Source organism: Macrobrachium rosenbergii, chromosome 58 (genome assembly GCF_040412425.1).
Source record: "Macrobrachium rosenbergii isolate ZJJX-2024 chromosome 58, ASM4041242v1, whole genome shotgun sequence".
NCBI classification, from domain to species: domain Eukaryota; kingdom Metazoa; phylum Arthropoda; class Malacostraca; order Decapoda; family Palaemonidae; genus Macrobrachium; species Macrobrachium rosenbergii.
The window spans coordinates 17,594,251-17,616,889 of record NC_089798.1 but is presented as its reverse complement, the minus strand read 5'-3'; the positions used below and the strand labels follow the sequence as shown (position 1 = coordinate 17,616,889).

General features: G+C 36.3%; 1 pseudogene; it reads right to left on the bottom strand.

Annotated features, from left to right (window-relative positions):
* LOC136837153 (3'-5' RNA helicase YTHDC2-like) overlaps positions 1-22,639 on the bottom strand; it is a 1,085,270-nt pseudogene that overhangs the window by 275,496 nt on the left and 787,135 nt on the right.

The following is a 22,639-nucleotide window of genomic DNA, read 5'->3' as shown; positions in this document are numbered from 1 at the left end:
TGGTGAGCTTTGCCAAATAATTTAAAATCTTACTGATACTGGTTTTATATAAATTTGGTATGATAATTTCAATAATTAATGATTTTAATTGTGTACCAACTAACATAACCTATAACCTTTACCTGGTGCTTAGAAATGGACAAGGTAAACAAAGTTATAAAAAAAGTATAGAAATACATTGTATGGGTATCTATTTAGTTTTGTATTACTTGAGTTTAGACGCGTTTGTGAGGAAATACTTATAGGCAATGTTACTGCAGTAATTGTGAATCAATATTTTAATACACTACAGTACTGCTATCCTATGTATTGTATATAACCCACTGATCACGATCCCTAGAAGCATACTTTGGACACATAATAGTAGCCATGTCAGCCTGTTTTAATTTGAAGTGTCTGCTCCCTATACAGTGACTATAAGTAGCTAACACTAGGAGTTTTTAATAAAGACTTGTTCCTTTTATCACTACAAGGCTGCTATATCGCAAGACCCACAGATCACCAATGCCACAGAGTATTGCTCAATCTGCATTTTGACTGTGGGGATGACATATAACCACCTACCATGAACACAACCTCTGTATGAATAAAGGCGAATTTGGTTGGTTGCCAGACATGTGAAATATGCAATATGCTCCTGGGAGCAAGCTTAAATGATGAAAGAGCTTGATTTAAGCTGTCTCTATGAGTCATAGGTTTCAGAAGAAGTACAGAATGGAGAGGAACAGTTTTTTCTTGGGAGAGATGTCCCTAATACCCAACATGATGAGAACATAGCCAATGAAATTTCCCTTATGAATCTGGAAGATCCAGGAACACAGTCTTCTGTTTTCCATGAGAGACAGACCTTAGATGAGAATCTTGCCTATCCCATACAACAATCAGATACTGAAGGGGACACTGATAGGGGTCCCCTAATCACATCCAAAATGTCTGTACCTTCTAGGGGTGTACTGTAGTGATTTATCCAGAACATCTATCCTGCCAGGCACTGATGATATGACTGCCTTGGCTCAATCAATTTATGCAGGTGCCCCTGATAGGGAAATTCTGCTTGCTGTACTTTCAGAATGTCCTAGCTACTGAGCATCATTATATCAGAGACCCTATCCATGATTCTCAAGAGGATTTCAGGTCTGTCCTGGATGCTGAATTGGATGTGAAGTCTAAAAATTTCTCAGCCTTTAACAAGAAGACACAGAGGCTGCACAGTCTTTCCAGAGAGAGACTGGTTCTAAAACTTAGGTCATGGATATAAGGTAATAAAAATCCCAAGCCCAAATTAAATTAAATTCTTAAAAATCTGTACTCTAAATCCAAAAGGTTGGGGACACTTTCTGTAACACCCATAAAGCTCACATTTTTTAGAGCAATTGTAACAGCAAAGGAATTGGGGAGTCTCTGCAGCCTATCCCCACACCTACAGACCATGCTCTGTCAGTGAAACTCCACAGGTAACTCCCATGTCAACAAAGGCTTGAGACTGGAGAGGGTTTGAAAGTGCCTAGAGCACATCTGATACCATCATAGTAGCAAGTCTAAAATTTTTAATTTGCACTGAGTTGCTGATGTTATATTCTGTAAGCCTATGATTCGAAGTTTTTACACACTTTGTATAATATTAATTTCATTCATGGACAACAATTATAGGGAACTCATTATTTTTAAAGGGCATAATAGGTTTTTTTGTTAAAAACTGGTTGTATAAAAATTTCTTTATTCATGGTATAATTATCATAACCATCTCTCAGGAACTGAAAATTTTTATCCAAAAACCTGCTGGTCCCTTGTAAAAAAGTTGCAATTAAATAATAACAAAACTAAATGAAAGATTTTCTCAATGCCTGGAATCACTTAATATCAGTAGTAAATCATATACTCGTTATGGTTTTCATTATATTTGACATGCTATAAAAAAACTCTAGTTTCTTACTGAGTTCGAAGTTGGCACTGTTCTCGGTCCACTCGGATAAGATTTGGATACATTCCAGACACCAATGCTGCTTTCACTACTGCCCAATTATCACTGTTGGTATTTACATCCCTGAAACATACATTAAGCTTGTTTAAAATTACTAGTGCATGAGTGAAAAACTTGAAATAAGAAGGGCAAAATTTCAATTTTTTACATTCCAAGCTTGTGTTGTTGCTTATTCTCAGTCCGAGTCACATATCTCCCAAGTTTACACAATCTTCACCTTATAAAATGGAAGAAAAATATTAAAATAAATACAATGACCACTGCAAAGTTTTTCTTATATGATAAACATCAACATAGTGGTTAACATATCATTCTATGAAGTTTAAGAGAATACCATTTTAAGCTAAACTCCACAGATCGAGACACATCCTGTTTATATATAGTAATCTCTTGAATATCTGGATTTAAAAAGCCAAGACCCTGTCAGATAAGGGCACAATGCAGACAAACACAAGTCCAAAAACCTATGGGTGTAAAATGGAAACTCCGTACAGTTACTACTACTACCTCAACACTACATAACCATAAAAACTTAATATACTTACAAACAACAATCATATCTATATACAGTAGTAACTCAGTTATCCAAATTAATAGAGCTAAGGGTCAGTCAGATAATGGCAAAATTCAAATAATGGCGAGTAAAAAAATCTAGGGGTGCTGAAGGGCAACTCTGTACCCTCCCTCACCTAACCTTGTCAAATACCACATAAATGTTAAACACTCACTATGCTTATAAACAACCCCCATCACAATTTAAACTGAATACTTTATGCAAAAGCTATTACTGTATCTACCTTTTCCCCATATCTGTAACAAAATATGATGCATAAATACATTTTGAAAAAAGAACACAACCCCTATTTTTTATCTCCCTTGTAAATGGCACAGTTCAGTAGGCATATAGCCTATCTGTGTTTACCCACAGACTACCACAGTTTTGTGACCATTAATGTATTTTCATACAGCAACTTTCTTATCAGTTGTTACCATATTGTTATTACCATACACGAGATAAAAATGAATAAGCTGTGTGAACTACAGACCTAGGCTAACCCAAGTGTTACACTTATAGCATCCATTTGCAAAACTCATATAGGCTATTACAACTGTATTTAAGATAAAGGTAATGGTAATGAAACTGTTATTTTACTTACATAATCCATTTATTCTGTACTCTTATTATACTGGTTTACTATCATCGTAATATGCATAAAAAACTAATCGTCCAGCCATTTGTAATGTTTACGTTCTCAGGATCAACTGATTGAGCCTACTACTAAAAGAATTAGGAAAATAATTTCACAGTTGCTAAATGAAACAAATGTATTAACAGAATTATTATATTTTTTGTTTGTTTTTGTACATACATGTAAAACAGGTATACAAAGGTAAACTAACATACTTTATGTTAAAAGTAAACTCCCTCTAAATTACAAAACAGCTTTTTCCTGATTCGTTTGCTTACCGATGTAAACATACCTCAGTTCACCGTTTCTCTCTCTCTCTCAGTACTGCACTTATCCTTTAATGAAATATGAATTACTGTAATGTATCATAAAAAATGAAACTAAAACTCCAAGAAGTTCACAATGCCATCAAATGAGTGCATGCATACATACAGTATATCCCTGTTACAATTTTTTTTTGCTTTGCTTGATTTACTGTGCCATTTTTATTACAAGTTTAGTTGATTTTAAGTATGATTAACCCTTAAACGCCGACTGGACGTATCGTAAGTCGACTAAAATTGTCTGTTCAGGTGACGAGTGGACATTACGTACGTCGCCTACAAAAAATTTCAACCTTCAGTCAATTTTGACTCAATAGAAATGGTAGAAAAATGCAATTGTAAGCTAAAACTCTTACATTCTAGTAATATTCAATCATTTACCTTCATTTTGCAACAAATTGGAAGTCTCTAGCACAATATTTCGATTTATGGTGAATTTTTGAAAAAACGTTTTCTTTACGTCCGCGTGGTAACTCGGCTGAAAATTTCAGAAATTCTTTTGTCATTTTGTCATAATTTTGGCACCGTTTTATATTAGCCGTTACATAAAGTTTTATATATGAAAATATGTGCAATTTCATGTAAAATACAACAAAATACCACCCATGGTTGTAGCTTTTATCATTTTGGAAATATTTTCATATAAATCACGATAAGTGCCAAAATTTCAACCTTCGGTCAAATCTGACTCGACCGAAATGGTAGAAAAACACAACTGTAAGCTAAAACTCTTATATTCTAGTAATATTCAATCATTTACCTTCATTTTGCAACAAATTGGAAGTCTGTAGCACAATTTTTCGATTTATGGCGAATTTTTGAAAAAAAACTTTTTCCTTACGTCCGCACGGTAACTCGGCCAAACATCTCAGAAATCCTTTCGTCACTTCGTCGTAATGTTTGCACCGTTTTATATTAGTCGTTGCATAAAGTTTTATATATGAAAATGTGTGCAATTTCATGTAGAATACAACAAAAAATAACTCATGGTTGTAGCTTTTATCAGTTTTGAAATATTTTCACATAAATCACGATGTGCCAAAATTTCAACCTTCGGTCAACTTTGACTCGACCGAAATGGTCGAAAAACGCAATTTTAAGCTAAAACTCTTACATTCTAGTAATATTCAATCATTCACCTTCATTTTGCAACAAATTGGAAGTCTCTAGCACAATATTTCGATTTATGGTGAATTTTTGAAAAAACTTTTTCCTTACGTCCGCATGCGGTAACGAGGCCGAACATCTCAGAAATTCTTTCGTCAATTTGTTGTAATGTTTGCACCGTTTTTATTAGTCGTTACATAGTGTTTTATATATGAAAATGTGTGCAATTTCATGTAAAATACAACAAAAAACAAATCATGGTTGTAGCTTCTACCAGTTTTGAAATATTTTCATATAAATCATGATAAGTGCCAAAATTTCAACCTTCGGTCAACTCTGACTTGACCAAAATGGTCGAAAAACTCAATTGTAAGCTAAAACTCTTACACTCTAGTAATATTCAATCATTTACCTTCATTTTGCAACAAATTGGAAGTCTCTAGCACAATTTTTCAGTTTATGGTGAATTTTTGAAAAAAAACTTTTTCCTTACGTCCGCGCGCAGTAACTCTGCCGAACATCTCAGAAATTCTTTTGTCACTTTGTCGTAATGTTTGCACCGTTTTATATTAGTCGTTACATAAACTTTTATATATGAAAATGTGTGCAATTTCATGTAGAATACAACAAAAAATAACTCATGGTTGTAGCTTTCATCAGTTTTGAAATATTTTCATATAAATCACGATAAGTGCCAAAATTTCAACCTTCGGTCAACTTCTGGCTCGACCGAAATGGTCGAAAACGCAATTGTATGCTAAAACTCTTACATTCTAGTAATATTCAATCATTTACCTTCATTTTGCAATAAATTGGAAGTCTCTAGCACAATTTTTCGATTTATGGTGAATTTTTGAAAAAAAACTTTTCCCTTACGTCCGTGCGGTAACTCAGCTGAACATCTCAGAAATTCTTTCGTCACTTTCTCGTAATGTTCGCACTGTTTTATATAATCGTTACATAAAGTTTTATATATGAAAATGTGCACAATTTTATGTAGAATACAACAGAAAATAAATCATGGTTGTATCTTTTATCAGTTTTGAAATATTTTCATATAAATCACAATAAATAGAAAAAATTCTACCTTCGGTCAACTTTAACTCGACCGAAATGGTCGAAAACTGCAATTGTAAGCTAAAAACTTACAGTCTAGTAATATTCAATCAATTACCTTCATTTTGCAACAAACGGGAAGTCTCTAGCACAATATTTTGATTTATGGTGAATTTTTGAAAAAAACTTTTTTTTTACGTCCGCGTTACGAATTCATGCATCATTTTGTGGTAATATTTTCTCTGTGTTGCTTTGATCGTTTTAAAATTTGTTATATACCAAAATCATTGCAATTCAGTGTACAGTACAAAGAAAAAATATAACTCATTAGCTTTAACCATTTTGCTCACATCGCAATTTGTATACAATTATATATGAATTTTTTTTTTTGCAGTCATATATTTCAATATTTATGTATGATAATGATATTTTTTTCATTTCTGATGGTTGCATACTAAACTTCAGGCAATGACAAAAAAAGGAGCCAAAAATGAACTCTTAATCTTAAAAACTAAGATGCTGTGATTTTTTGAAAAACACCTTTTTTCCGCTTCAGCACTAACTCCCTAACGCCGCCGGCATACGGCAGACACTTTTGTAAATAGAGGCTCGGCGTTTAAGGGTTAATCTTAAAAACTAAGCGTGCTGTGATTTTTTGAAAAAAACTTTTTTTCCGCTTCGGCGCTCACTCCCGAACGCCGCCGGCATACGGGAGATGCTTTTGTAAACAGAGGCTCGGCGTTTAAGGGTTAAGCAAAATTTTTAAATTTTTCCAAAAGGGTTTTCGTACTTTTATTATTTACTTATTTTTATATTTTATTAATTAGATTACAGTTCTTCAAGAACTCCAAGCGCATGGGAACAGTATGATAGATATTAAACTCGGAACAGTATGATAGATATTAAACTGATCTGCCGGAAGTGCCCAGGTTCCGGTGGGGTATGGGCGATCTCCTATAGGATATTTATGAGAGGAACAGTGACTCTCACTGGGAGACTGCCTCGATCTTGAGTGGCTGATATGTGCTGCTTTTAGCCTGTGTAGTGTTTAAAGAAACCACCACTATGAAGATACATTATCTGGGCCATATAAAAAGTAAGTAAGGTCACCCAGTGACATTTATATCTTTTCCAGACTTTAGAGGGAAAACCCTCGGTTGGGAAACAGTGAAACTAAGCGATTTCTACATGATGAACTTTCCCATTTAATGCTCCATTAGATATTTTTCTGTTTTGAACATGCATGACAGTGAACACCATTTCAGGTTTTAATAAAATGATATGTTTCTTTTAACAGGAATTCGAGTTTCGTCCTGAGAGGATGAATATTTGGAGGTGGTGTTTTTACTCTTACATACTATATGACATATGTTGTGGTCTGTAATAATTATGACCATATTACTTTGTTTGATGACCAGGGTGTTATTCACTAGTATTGCTTGGTATAGAATTATTTGTGAAACAGTATTTCCCCTAGCTATGAATTCCATGGACAGGGGTTGTGAATTACTCCATTTCATGACCGTAGCTTTTGCTGAATCACTTTCGTTAAATCTATAAATAAAGTCCAGTTTTGTACGTCAGTGTTTAATTTCAGTTGGCCTTTGTTTTAAGATAGATACAGTGAAAGAAGTCGACAAAGAAGGAATTTGCTGACCCAGGGATGAGTCACGGCTACCACGGACTTCTTAAAGAAATACCCAGGGATGAGCCACGGCTACCACGGACTTCTTAAAGAAATAATCTGATTCTGTTCTTAAAACAGATACACCAATAAATGATGGCCCTTCTTGACCCAGGAGAGCCATTAATAGTGGTTGGCAGCGGTGTCATAGATAGATATATAGATAGTTAGGGGTACGCTTCCGAAGAGACATATTTTAGTAATTCTAGTACTGGCATCTCAAAATAGGTTTTGTTGGGGTCAGCTATTAAGCATAGGAAGCTGATGTTGTGAGGCACGCTTGAATCAGTCTTTTTCTCGAGGTGACTCTCTGTGCGTGTTTAATGATGTGTCATGGGGCGCAGGGTTTTAATATGGGTATTAATGGGGCTTTAGTTCATATACCGCTCATGTGTGTTAAAACGCGAAATACACAAGTGTTTTTTTTCTCCCCCTCTCTCTCTCTGTCTGTGGTGAGAGGATTCTCATTTGCCGTTAAGCAGAGGTGTATGTAAGCGTTACCATTTTTTTTTATTGTTAAATTTAATGTCAGATTAGACTTTTCATTACACTGCAATTAATTTTTTGGGCGGTGGCTGTAGTGATGTCATCCCCTGAGTGACATGTCAAGTGGCGTCAATAGTTTGGGTGGAGCGTCTTGTCTTCTCTGCCATACCCTGCATGCAGTGCACTTGCATTGTGGGTGTGTCTTGTATCTCTTGTTTTTTTTTATATGTAAGCAATTGGCAGTTCGCATCAGCGTTTAGGGTTTAATAAAGGGGAACATATTTTATTGTTGTGTTATCTCTGGGAACTTTGATAATTGGGTAGTAATTTATTTGACATTTGTTGAATTACTGTACTGCGTGTAAACATTTCTTACGCAAGTGTGTACAGGCAGTCCCTGGTTTACGACGGGGGTTCCGTTTTTCCGCTGCGTCGTAAACCGAAAATCGTTGTAAACTGAAAAATTGTCGAAAATCGTCAAAAATCCTAAGAAAACCTTACTTTTAATGCTCTGGGTGTATTGAAAACGATGTAAACTGCATTTTTATCGAGTTTTTCATAAAAAAAACCTCCAAATTTTTATTATTCTGCCGTTTTGGAGCCATATTTTTTCCATCGGATCGGCATACGACACGTCGTAACCCCGGAACATGCATTGTAAACCAGGAAATAATTTCTGATGAATATATTTGAAAAGCGTCGTAACCTCGGAACGTCGTAAGCCGGACCCGTCGTAAATTGGGGACTGCCTGTTTTCACCAATTTTTGCCTGACAACTTTGGGGTCTTACTCTCGGCATTTTTTCTGTAGGCTTCAGCAGGCCTTGGATGGGAGAGTGATAAGGTGAGGTGTTGCACTGAGGGGGTGAGGGACGAATTCTCTCTCTCTTGCATCCATCTGCTCGAGTTCTGTTTTCTATACGTGAGAGTGGATTCCCATTCTCTTTACTTGGGGAGACAGTTTTTTTTTTTTTTTTTTTTTTTTTGTCACTTAGCCTTGAAGATGCCATTTTGACCCATTTCTGCAAATCAGCTGCATGTTTAGCAGCATTTTTTCTTTTTCTTTTTCCCCATGGGACTTTGAATTTAATTGTGGGGTTAGTTAATTTTGAATTTAATTTTGGGGTTTAATGATGGGGTTTATTAATTGTTAATTTAATTATAGGTTTAATTAATTGTGAATTTAATTTTGGGCTTAATTTTGAATTGAACTGAGGGTTCAGTTAATTTTGAATTTAATTATGAGTTTTTAACTTTAGGTTAATTAAACTCATAATTTTGAGTTTTGGGAATTAATTGTTAGGGTAAAGGGAATTAACATTCTAGGTTGTGTGTTGTATGGGAATTATTTCAAGGGGAAATTGTTTTTTCTTGGTTTTTTTTTCTGTAAGGGGTGTCCTTTTGCATGACTTGGGGAAATTTTGCATTTGTGATCAGCCAAGAATAAGTTAACAGATTTATTTACGAAGAAAAAAAGCTGCAAAAATGAGGACAGGAAATAGTGATCAGAGATTCCTTAGGTCAGCCTATGGTTGCATAGGACGAGGAGATTCTGTCTACAGTTCGAAGGACTTTGTTGGAATTCGGGATAGCCAAAGATCGATGGTTGGCTTGACTTCTCAGACCCCACGGGTTTGTTGCTTAATTGTAATATGCAGGGACACATTAAGAGATTTTGCTGTATTAAATATTGTGGCACTTGTAAGAGTTATGGTCATCCTTGGCGGTCCTGTCCGTCTCGGAGACAGTATAATGGTAGGCCTGCATTTCAGAATTTTGGTAGCGCAGATAAGAAAGTTCCTCAAGTGGACATTTTGAGGGGATCTGGGTATCGGCGGACATTGTCTAAAGACCGATCAGTTGTAAAGGAAAACTGGATGGGTGTTTCTTGGGATATGGGACTACTGGGAGAACCCTCAGGGTCAAACCCAGTCGTAATTGGGTCTGTACATGGTATATATGTAAGAGTTTTTATAGATACAAGTGCCTCTATTAATCTGATGATTTATGAGTTGTTCAGATCGATGTTTCCCGATCGTTCTTTGAGACCTGCTAAGGAAACTGTATGTGATGTTCAAGCAAATACATTACAAATTTTGGGATACGTAGATGTAGATTTACCTCTCAGGGGTAGATCTTTGACAGAACCATTTTTGGTTATACAAGGGGGTGCTTTGGGGAATACTTTGTTACTGGGTCATCCGGCATGTCAGAGACGGAACATCTCGGTTCATACAGGGGTATGTGGTATAACTGTGGGAATACCTGGGGTGTTTTTGGCCTATGAGGGGACGGATGTGAGTGTGATGGAGGATGGATTGGGTGTACATGAGGATCAGTCGGGTGGATGCTGAACATATGTCAGTGGATAAGAGGTGTTATAAGGGGGTTTTGACAGATGATGTGGTGCTTGTTCCTGGTATGGTTGCTATGGTGAAAGTTCGAGTGAAAGGGGTGCATAAATCCAGACAGATGTGTTTGGATGAATGTAGCAAGAAGCTGAAGGGGATTCTGTGTATGGGTTCTATAAACAGGGTGTCAAGTTCAGGGGGACACTTGGGTGGAACTGCTGAACTGTTATGATTCAGTCTGCAATTATCAGAAGGGTACTTATGCAATTGACTTTGTTGACTGGGTCGATGAAGATAACTCAGTAGCTATTGTCGGGGATTTTCATGGTTTTTCAGAAGCAGATTTACAGGCTAGAGGGCAGGTTTTTAAGGAGCAGTTAGCCAATGCTGATTATAAAGAATATGTTAGGGGCGTAGAAGACGTTCTGGCTGAGTTTGCGGACATAGTCGCACTCAAAGGGGATAAGTTAGGATTAACAAACGCGTTAGAACACAAGGTTCAGTTGGAGGACAAAACTACGCCTATTTTTGTTCCTTCACATAGGATCCCTTTTAAGATTAGAGAGCAGGTAGAGCAAGAGGTTAATAAGTGGGAGGAAGAAGGCATCGTTAGGCCCAGTTCCTCGCCTTTCAATTTTCCGTTGTTGGCAGTCCCTAAGAAGGACGGTTCGGTCCGAGTTTGTGTAGACTTTAGGAAGTTGAACGAGGAAACCATTCCTGATTGCTACCCTGTGGCATGTTTGCCAGATTTATTTGTTGAGATTGGGGGCAAGAACATTTATTCCTCAACTGATCTGATGCAAGGGTATTTGCAAGTACCGCTTAGTGAGGAGAGTCAAGAGTACACAGCTTTCTCTTTGCTGAAGGGGCATTATGAGTTCACACAAATGCCATTTGGTTTATCATGCAGTCCGATGACATTTACTAAGCTAATGAATACAGTTTTGCATGGCTTGTTAGCGAAGTACATATATCTATATATGGACGATATCTTAGTTGTCACTGATTCAGTAAAAGAACATTGAGAAGTTCTTAGGGAGATTTTAAGGAGGCTTGGATTAGCAGGTTTGAAGATAAAGTTAGCTAAGTGTACTTTCTCAAGAAGCAGATAGTATATTTAGGTCATGTCATTTCTAAAGAGGGTGTTAGACTGAATGATGATAAAGTTAGGGCATTTGCAGATTTTGCCACTCATATGAATAAGAAACAGATTCGGTCATTTTTAGGCATGGCTGGATTTTTCTGTAGATTTGTGAAGGGTTTTTCTGTTCTGGCATCTCCCTTGACAGATGCCCTGATGTGCAGTTTGTATGGGGAGATGGACAGCAAGTAACTTTTCAGAAGATTAAGGATGTCTTAGTAAATCCCCAGTGTTGAAGTTTCCTGATTTGGAATGTCCTTTCGTGTTGGTAACGGATGCTAGTTATGATGGTATAGAGGCATGCCTTATGCAGAAGTTCGATGGAAGACTCCACCCGATTGCAATTTACAGTAGAAAGTTTAAGACACGAGGTAGTAATGAATGATTACGGTCGGTAGTAGACAAAGAGGCCTTTGCCGTAGTGTCTGGTTTGATGCATTTCAAAATGTTATTGGGCAATCAAGTAGAGGTTCTGACAGATCATAAGCCATTGTTGGATCTTTTTAATAAAGCTGGATCTTTCCCTAAAAAGAGCTGGGTGGTATCTGACAATCAGGTATTTTGATGCTAATGTTGTAGCAGACGCCCTTAGTAGAAGTTTTTCTGATGCAGATGGTACTCATGTATGTTATGTATCTGGAGATTGCATAGACTGGGATATTAGTTTAGTAGAAGCTAAGCAAGATGAAGATGATATTCTGGGAGACGTAAAAGCATTTCTTAGAGGAGAATTAGTTAGGAAAGGTTATAAGCTGCCTTTTGCTGGGCTTGAATTAGAGGCTAAGTTGTTAGTTAGGAAACTTAGATACAGACTGAGGAATAGTGAGGATAAGGGTGATACGACACAAATAGTGTTCCTAGGAGTTTAGTAACTACGGTGCTAGATACTGTTCACAGTAGGTCTGGCAGTCCACATTTGGGGATTGAGAAAACGTATCAGAATGTACGGGGACAATTCTTCTGGAAAAACATGCTCATATCGGTAAAAGACTTTGTGAGAAGTTGTTCAGTTTGTAATGCATGTAAGCCATCAAGGGTCGTTTCTTGTAAATTGCGTTCATTCCCGATTCCTACCAGACCCTCATCATGAGTCCACATGGACCTTCTGAGCAATTTCTGTGAATCTATGGCCATAGGCACCTGTTGGTGGTTGTTGATGAATTAACTAGGTTCGTAGAGTTTTTTCCGCTGAAGCATAAAACAGTGGAAGAAGTGGCAGTCGCATTCTTTAATGGGCATATTTGCCGTTATGGGGTTCCTGAGGTTCTGATTACAGATAATGGTAGGGAATTTGTGAACAAGACGTTAGAGTGTCTTGTGGATGTAATGGGTATTTGCAAGGTCACTATTATTCCCTATACTGTAGACCAGAGGTTAACGGGCTGTGAAAACGTGCAAATAGGAAGGTCACTGAAGCTCTTCGAATGACTGTAGGGGGGGTAACAACATAAATTGGGATCGATATATTCTACAGGTGCAACATAGTATAAATATGATGGTTAGTGATACCATTGGCATGTCTCCCAATGAGGTGCTGTTTGATTACCCAGTGCAGGGTGCATTCGATTTGTTGCCTATTCCATTGGGTGATGAAACAATCAGGGTGCTTGTTTACACTGCAAAAGAGAGATATGCGCGTCTTGCTAAGAATCTTGAAGTGAAAACATGAGACATGGTAGATAGGAGCAATGCAAAGCCAAATAGAGTTGAAGTTGCTGTGGGAGATAGGGTTTTTTTGAAAATAAATGTCAGGAATCAGTTGAACTAAAAGCTGGGTCCTAAATTTGAAGGTCCTTTTTGTGTTGTGGAAGTAAAGAAGGGGGAATAGATTTGTTGTGCTACATGAAAATACGGGTGTGTCTCAGTTGACACATATACCTAAAATTAAAAAGACAGGTTAATGGGAATTTTATGGGTAAATTCCTGGGTTGTACTGTGGTTATGATAATTTCTTGTAGTTTTTTTAACTGGAGAGGACGTTAGTCCGTAGAGCTACACAAATCTTTACTTGTCCGAGTTCGGTTTCTGCTCTTATGTGTTGTAATACTTAGTTAAAATTATGTGCAGAATATCGTAGAGTTTTATAGATACAGGAATTTCTTTTTTTTTTTTTCTTCCTGTTTCAAGATTGCGTATCTTACAGATTCTTGCTTTTGTTTTTTATCCTGAAGTCTCGCATTCACATGACTTTGGGAGTCAAGACATGGGCTAATTTCGTAGTGAGGTTGGTCCCGTGTGTTATTACGTAAGAATATTATGATGTATAGCGGTCGTCTGACACAATATTTTTGAATATAGAATTACAATATAAAGTTTTGTTACTTAGGATTTTTTTGGGGGGTGGGGTAGTTAGTATATCAGATGGAATTTGTCTGACCTGTTACGGGTCTGGGTAAATCAGTTAGGGTTCAGGATAGGATGAGGAAGACTTTAATGTGACTTCCAAATTTAGATTTTTCAGTTCTCTTTTACAATTAAGAGGGCTGTGACATTGGTAATTGTAGTTGTTATGATCATAAGAGTGATTGTCAGTATGTCAATTGCTATTTTGCTGAGAACTGAGCAGGTATGGAGAGTATTTGCTAACCAGATATTTACGAGATATTTTACCTCTCATATGTTTAGAATTGCCTTTAATGAATTCAGTGTATTGGTAGGGTTCTCAGGTAGTTTTTACTGGGAAGAATTTGTATGGGTAGTATCTTAAAGTTAGTGTACCTGATACTGGGTTGATTTGGAAATTCCAGTTAGCAACTTGGAATCGTTACACAGTTTTACCATATGACCTTTGCCCTCATGGGTTTAATAATTCAGCAATAGTATGACATAGTGAGTTGACTAGGTGCCCATTTGGGTTAATTGTCAACATGACCGACTTATGTTATACACCACTTCCTAGCAGCAGAGCTTTACGGAATGTCTTCTATGAGCCTCAACTGATACAAGTTAGATATGAGGGCCATCTGCAGTATGCCTGCAGGTTTCTACACTTGCGCCTTCATGAGAGGGTCCAGGGTTTTTGGAGAGATGTCGGGCAGGACGTCTTCAAATTGCTGTCGTTGTGGGAGACATCTGTTTTGGCATTCGTGAGGATTCAACATGAGCGCCGCAGTCACAGGAAGTTGGATCATCAAAAATTCAGGATGTGAAAAGAAGCATGGGCTTGTACAGTTGCAAGCTGTCCAGAATATTTAGACCATCAAGAATGCAAGATTTCAAGTGTTGCATTCCATAAATGAACTGTTACTGGAATAACAATTGTGCATACGAGACATAATTTTCGTATCTAGTGCAGACAGTTTGCTACGATTTTGGAGCTGGCCCTTACTGAACTTTCGACTGGACAGTTACCGCATCTGGGTGAGGGTGTCCAGAAAGTAGGTGGTCCAAGCTCCTATTAAGTCTGGATTGACTCTGGTCAGCAGTGGAGAACTATGTGCTGGCCTGGCAGTGGCACTTTTGCTGCAAGCGCATTTGGGTTTGTCATGATCCAAGCACATGGGAACAGCATGATAGAACACTGAACCGATCTGCCAGAAGTGCCCAGGTTCCGGTGGGGTATGTGCATGTGTGTGTGTGTGATCCCCCATGGGATATGTATGAGAGGAACAGTGACTCTCACTGGGAGACTGCCTCGATCTTGGGTGGCTGATATGTGCTTTTAGCCTGTGTAGTGATTTAAAGAAACCGCCACTATGAAGATACTTTTTTAAGGCCATAGAAAAAGTAAGTAAGGTCGCCCAGTGACATTTATATCTTTTCCAGACTTTAGAGGGAAAACCCCCGGTTGGGAAGCAGTGAAACTGAGTGATGTCTACATAATGAATTTTCCCATTTAATGCTCCATTAGACATTTTTATGTATGTAATGAACACCATTTCAGGTTTTAATATAATATGTTTCTTTCAACAGGAACTTGAGTTTCGTCCTGAGAGGTCAAATATTGGGAAGTGGTGTTTTTACTCTCACATACTATATGACATATATTATGGTCTAGAATAAATATTACCTTATTACTTGATTTGATGACCAAGGTGTTATTCACTAGTATTGATTGGTACAGAATTAGTCAGATGCTTGTTTGAGAAACAGCATTTCCTCTAGTTATGAATTCCATTGATAGGGGATATGAATCACTCAATTTCTTGACCATAGCTTTTGCTGAACCACTTTCATTAAATTTGCCAATAAATTCTACTTTTGCTTCTCAGTGTTTAATTCCAGTAGGCCTTTGTTTAAAGATAGGTTTAGTGAGAGAAGTCAACAAAGGAGAAGGGATTTGCTGATGCAAGGGGCCACAGCTACCAGAGACGTTTTAGGAAAAGTAAGACGTTTGAGTCTGTTCCTAAAACAGATACATCAATAAACGATGGCCCTTTTTGACCTAGGAAGGGCCATTAACATATATATATATATATATATATATACACACACACACACACATATATATATATATATATATATATATATATATATATATATATATATATATATATATATATATATATATATATATATATATATATATATATATATATATATATATATATATACTGTATATATTTATTATCAATATATATTTATGTATATATATTTTATAAATGTTATTTGAATCGTAAAAATATAATCATATATATAGGAGAATATATATATAATAGTATGTATATATATATATATATACATTTCATATATATAATATATATATAAATTATAAAAGTTTATTATGCAGGAAAATACTCATCCGTTGGTGTTAATGGAATATGAACTATATCATAGTTATTGTTTATAGTTCATGTTATATATATCTTGCATATTTGAAAGTGATACTTAGTTTGAATGTTCGTGAATAATTTTAAAAACTAATTAAAACTTAGGTGGAAATAACCTGTACTTTATATGGGCCATTCAAGTCTAAAAATTTGGAACCTGAAAGAAAAAACTGAGATGAAATGTATTGTTTATTTTCTGCTTGATTATAAAAGAAATTTTCAAACGTGTATAACTTCCCGACGTCTTAGGAATTAGGAGGAAAATAGAACAAAAGTTTATTAAAAATCCCTTTGAGTGAATAAGATGAAATCATCAATGACACAATAGACAAGACAGATGGAACACAAATTATCTCTGACTCACGTTCGGGATAAAGATTGGTATGATCACTAGGTGGAAAACTTTGTTTATTTTTGAAATATTTCAGTCAAAAATATACATTGGAAATAGCAACTGCACAGGAGAATTACCTTAAAAAGGCTCATAATGCTGCCTCCCAGTCAGAAATTTATTTCCTTCCTTGGTGATTGTGTGTTGGAAGATCATCTTAGGGAATCGAGGGGATAGGAAGGGAAATGTTGTCATTGGGTCATTGCTGAGTACAGAGCTGGAAAGAAACTGCTGGTGGGAAGTTGTTCTCAGCTTATTCTCAGGCTTAATAATATGCATTTTCTTTCTTTCTCTCCAGTGTTATTTATGTCTTTGATATAAAAAAGAAATGTTGAATATTTTTCTATCTTTTCATATAAGCACTGAAATGTACAAAAAGGGGCTTTTATTGAAATTTATGCTGTTCCACTACGTGATTGTGTGTTGATGATTTCTATTTATCATGCAGAAGGGATACATGCAAATGAAGTTTGTATAATGGGTCATTGCTGAGTCTGGTGCATTTGGGGCATTTGTAACACTGGTATACCATACGAAGTTATGGAACTTGCCCAGGTAATTATCGTTTGCAGTTGATAAGGTTCCAACTTCTTTAGACTATATCCTTTTTATTTGTTTCCACCTCAAGACCTGGAAAAAATTAATCCTCGGTAGTCAATTTAGCTTTTGTGGTCGCTGATACAAGTGTTTTTACTTTGTATTTCAACGAGTATATTACAGTAACATTGTTTTATCCATATGATTATATATATATATATAAATAGGGGAATATATATATACTCATCAACATCTTTATAGCAAGAACAATATAGATATATAGATAATGTTATGGCGTTCATAAAATAATTATAAAGCAGGGCCACATACTGTACAGTATATAGAGCGGCTATATAATATATATTGATAGATACTGTATATCTAAAGCTAGTCTGGCTGGGATTGCAGACTTCTCTTTTTAGAAGAAAATATATATATATAAAGAAATCAGGGATAATCTTCCAGCCCACTGTTTACCCTTTTTCTGCCAGAAAGTTGCCTAATATAGGCCTTAACCAGGAGCCTTTATGAAAAGGCATCATCCTCCACCAAACTTCTGATCTCCATATCTTCCTTCACTTTATCTAGCCATGATTATTCTCTCCCCCCCTCGATCTTCTTCCTCTAACAGGTTCTTCCCAAGCCCTCATCACTCCCTCCTCATCATCCATCCTTAACAAATACCCATACCATCTCAATCGTGACTCTCTTATCACATCTGTTATTTTTACTAAGCCTGCTCTTCTTCTTATTTCATCACTTTCCAATCTGTCAAGCAGCGATATTCCCATAATCCACCTCAGCATTCTCATCTCTGTCCTCTCAAGCTTTATTTCCTCTTTTCTTCTTACAGCCCACGTTTTTGATCCACACATTAACACTGGTCTTATCACTGTGGTATAGATCTTCACTTTTAACTTGATTGGCATTTTTATCCTACTGTCCACTTCAACCTCACATCCTCCCTCTTGGCTTAAGGTAGATCCTAAGTATTTAAACTTTTCCACCTGTTTTATAATCGAGCCTCTTCTTTCTTGTATTACTATTCTGTCTCTATCTTCCCTACTGCTCACTAAAACCCCTGTTTTATTCACATTCACCCTTAAGCCACCGCTCTCTCAAGACTTCTGCCACTCTCCAACCCTTCTCTGTAGGTCCTCCTCATCTTCAGCAGTAATCACCAGATCATCAACGTACAACTACTCCCACAGCACTTCATTCCTGATCTCTTCACTCAACACATCCATGACCAGCACAAACAAAAATGGGCTTAATGCTGACCCCTGGTGTAATCCAACACTAACTTCAAAGTTTTCTGTTTCCCCAACTGGTGTTATTACTTTTGTGCTCATTCCCTGATATATCACCTCGACCAGCCTAACCAACTTTTCTGGGGCTTTCCTCTTCCTCAAACACCAAAACATCACTTCTCCTGGGATTCTATCGTATGCTTTCTCCAGGTCTATAAATGCACAATAAAGCTCCTGGTTTCCCTCTAGCCTCTTTTCCTGTAGATGTCTCACTATGAAGATGGCATCCACCGTCCCTCTTCCTCTCATGAATCCATACTGCTGTTTCCCACTCTTTACAATTTCTCTTAATCTTTCATCCAATATTTTCTCTAAAACTTTCAATCCATGCTCTGTTAGTTTAATTCCTCTGTAGTTACCACACTTCATGACATCTCCCTTCTGCTTGTATATATATATACCATTAGATTCTCCTCCCAGTCCCTTGGCATTTCTTTCTCTTCCCATATAGCTTTTAACCCTTAAACGCCGAGCCTCTATTTACAAAAGTGTCTGCCGTATGCCGACGGGGTTTGAGAGTTAGCACCGAAGCAGAAAGAAAGTTTTTTCAAAAAATGACAGCATGTTTAGTTTTTAAGATTAAGCGTTCATTTTTGGCTCCTTTTTTTGTCATTGCCTGAAGTTTAGTATGCAACCATCAGAAATGAAAAAAATATCATTATCATATATAAATATTGGAATATATGACAGCGCAAAAAAAATGTCATATATAATTGTATACAAATCACGCTGTGAGCAAAACAGTTAAAGCTAATGAGTTTTTTTTCGTTGCATTGTACACTAAATTGCAATGATTTTGGTATATAACAAATTGTAAAAGGATCAAAGCAACACAGAGAAAATATTATCACAAAATGATATTGAATTTGTAAAAATACAGAAAGAAAAAAAGTTTTTTTAAAAAATCATTAACAAATCGTAATATTGTGCTAGAGACTTCCAATTTATTGCAAAATGAAGGTAAATGATTGAATATTACTAGAATGTAAGCGTTTTAGCTTACAATTGCATTTTTCGACCATCAGGAGTCTTTTGACCATAGGTTTAAATTTTGGCACTTACAGTGATTTATATGAAAACATTTCAAAACTGATAAAAGCTACAACCATGAGTTATTTTTTTGTATTCAAAAATGAAATTTGCACATTTTCAAACATAAAACTTTAAAAAATCGGCTAATATAAAACGGTGCAAAAATTTCAACAAAATGACTAAAGAAATTCTGAGATAAATTCTGAGATTTTCATAGAGTCTATGATTCATCTTGCTATATGGACATAAGGAAAAAGTTTTTTCAAAAATTCACCATAAATCAAAATACTGAGACTAAAGACTTCCAATTTGTTGCAAAATGAAGGTAAATGATTGAATATTACTAGAATGTAAGAATTTTTAGCATATATAAATTGCATTTTTCGACCATTTCGGTTGAGTCAAAGTTGACCGAAGGTTTAAATTTTGGCACTTACCGTGATTTATATGAAAACATTTCAAAACTGATGAAAGCTATAACGATGCGTTATTTTTTTTTGTATTCTACATGGAATTGTGCACATTTTCATATATAAAACTTTATGTAACGGCTAATATAAAACTGTGCAAAAATTACGACAAAGTGACTAAAGAATTTCTGAGATGTTCAGCAGAGTTACCAGATCCGAGGATGTAAGGACTCTTTTTTTCAAAAATTCACCATAAATCGAAATATTGTGCTAGAGACTTCTCGTTTGTTGCAAAATGAAGTTAAATGATTGAATATTACTAGAATGTAAGAGTTTTAGCTCACAATTGCATTTTTCGACCATTTCAGTAGAGTCAAAGTTGACTGAAGGTTGAAATTTTAGCATTAGTGTGATTTATATGAAAATATGTCAAAATTGATAAAAGCTACAACTTTTTGAGTTATTTTTGTTTATTCTACATGAAATTACACATTTTCATATATAAAACTTTATGTACCAGCTAATACACAATCTTTGCAAAATTACGACAAAATGTCTAAAGAATGTCTGAGATTTTCAGCAGAGTTGATTTGCGGACGTAAGGAAAATGTTTTTTCAAAAATTCACCATAAATCGAAATATTGTGCTAGAGTTTTTCGTTTCTGCAAAATGAAGTTGAATGATTGAATATTACTAGACGGTCTGTAAGAGTTTTAGCTTACAATTGCATTTTTCTGTGGACCATTTCGGTCGAGAAAAAAATGTTGACTGAAGGTTGAAATTTTGGCACCTATTGTGATTTTATGAAAATATGCCAAAATTGATAAAAGCTACAACCATGAGTTATTTTTGTTGTATTCTAATGAAATTGCACACATTTTCATACATAAAACTCTATGTAAAAGCTAATAGAAAATGGTGCAAAAATTACGACAAAGTGACTAAAGAATTTCTGAGATTGTAAGAGCCTGACAGAAATTGTCCTGTCTCTTCCAAACACGTGTGTGTTCGATTCGTCCATTGAAAGGCGAGAATTTGCGTCTACACAAACAAAAACATACACACAGTTTGATACACAAAATTACTTGGAACATTATGAGTACATGATTAGAATGCTTGCATGGCAATAAAAGATTAGTGGTGATTGTACATACATTGCAATAACAATGGTTAAGGAGAAACAGACGGAAATATTGTATGATTGAAATCTCGTTCCTTTACAGAAAGAAAACGAAATGCTCTTGATGTCTTGTCCACTCCGATGGACGACAAACACACAAGGCTCTTACAAGATTTTCAGCAGAGTTAAATGGTGCAAGATGAAAAAGTTTTTTTTTTTAAATTCACCATAAATCAAAATATTGTGCTAGAGACTTCAAATTTGTTGCAAAATGAAGGTAAATGATTCAATATTACTAGAATGTAAGAGTTTTAGCTTACAATTGCATTTTTCGACCACTTTGGTTGAGTCAAAATTGACCGAAGGTTGAAATTTTGGCACTTATCGTGATTTATATGAAAATATGTCAAAATTTATAAAACCTACAACCATGAGTTATTTTGTGTTGTATTCTACATGAAATTGCACACATTTTCATATATAAAACTTTATGTAACGGCTAATAGAAAACAGTGTAAAAATCAAGACAAAGTGACTAAAGAATTTCTGAGATTTTCAGCAGAGTTAGTGCGCACGGACGTAAGGAAAAAGTTTTTTTAAAAAATTCACCATAAATTGAAATATTGTGCTGGAGACTTCTCGTTTGTTGCAAAATGAAGGTAAATGATTAATACTACTAGAATGTAAGAGTTTTAGCTTACAATTTCATTTTTCGACCATTTCAGTCGAGTCAAAGTTGACAGAAGGTTGAAATTTTGGCACATCATGATTTATAAGAAAATATGATCAATTGCTTTTTGATAAAAGCTACAACCATGATTTATTTTTTGTTGTATCTACATGAAATTGTACACATTTTCATATATAAAACTTTGTAGATACCACAGAGCTTGTCACAGTCTCACTCCACCGCCATTATGCTAAAGTCTCCGCTGAGCAAGTTTTCTGTGATGAACAACCCATTTTCTTCGCCTGTACAATTGGTCACGCCCTAACGTGTCCAGGTCAGAATCAATCATTTTAAACTATGTAAATTTGTTCACTAGTTATCAATTCATCTTGTATTTCTTTGTTACATGAGCATCAAGATTATATCCATATTTGAATTCTGTCCAATTTTTATATTGCTTGTACTCATCCGCTGTATATTATTGTTAATTATTATTGACCTCAGGTCACTCACGATCTCATTGTCTCTCACGGCACAGTGACAGTCTGCACGGTGCTTTATAAACTGCCTGGATCTTGAATAAAGTAGTAGTTCTCTTTTACCTGCTCATTTTTTTGCATGTCTTACAGTGGTGACCCTAGAGTAGTTCCTGAGCCATTAGTGGACCCAGACGGCGACTCAGCCTTGGCTCCAGGAACTTCCCACGCCCTAATGCAGACTAACACGGCGCTGTAACCAGCGTTTGGGCGTGCTGACTCTCGTCAGCAAAATCACCAGCGTCATTAACGGGACACACGGGCGCACTCCCGAGTGCGTTTTGATGACGCAAGTACCCCACTCCAGTTAAGGCGGCAAGAGCGAGCATGGACGCGGACATCCCCTCCCACGTGCAAGTTAACCGCAAACCTCGTGGACTCCAGATGTCTACATTCCTCCCATCTCACCCGCGCCCCCCCCCATGCCAGGAATCACACTCTCCTCCACACCCATGCCCGCGCCCGCACACTCCCCATCCCGGCAGCACAGTCAAATCGCCCTGTCCATAAAGCTGCCACCCTTCACGCAGGGCAACCCATCATCGT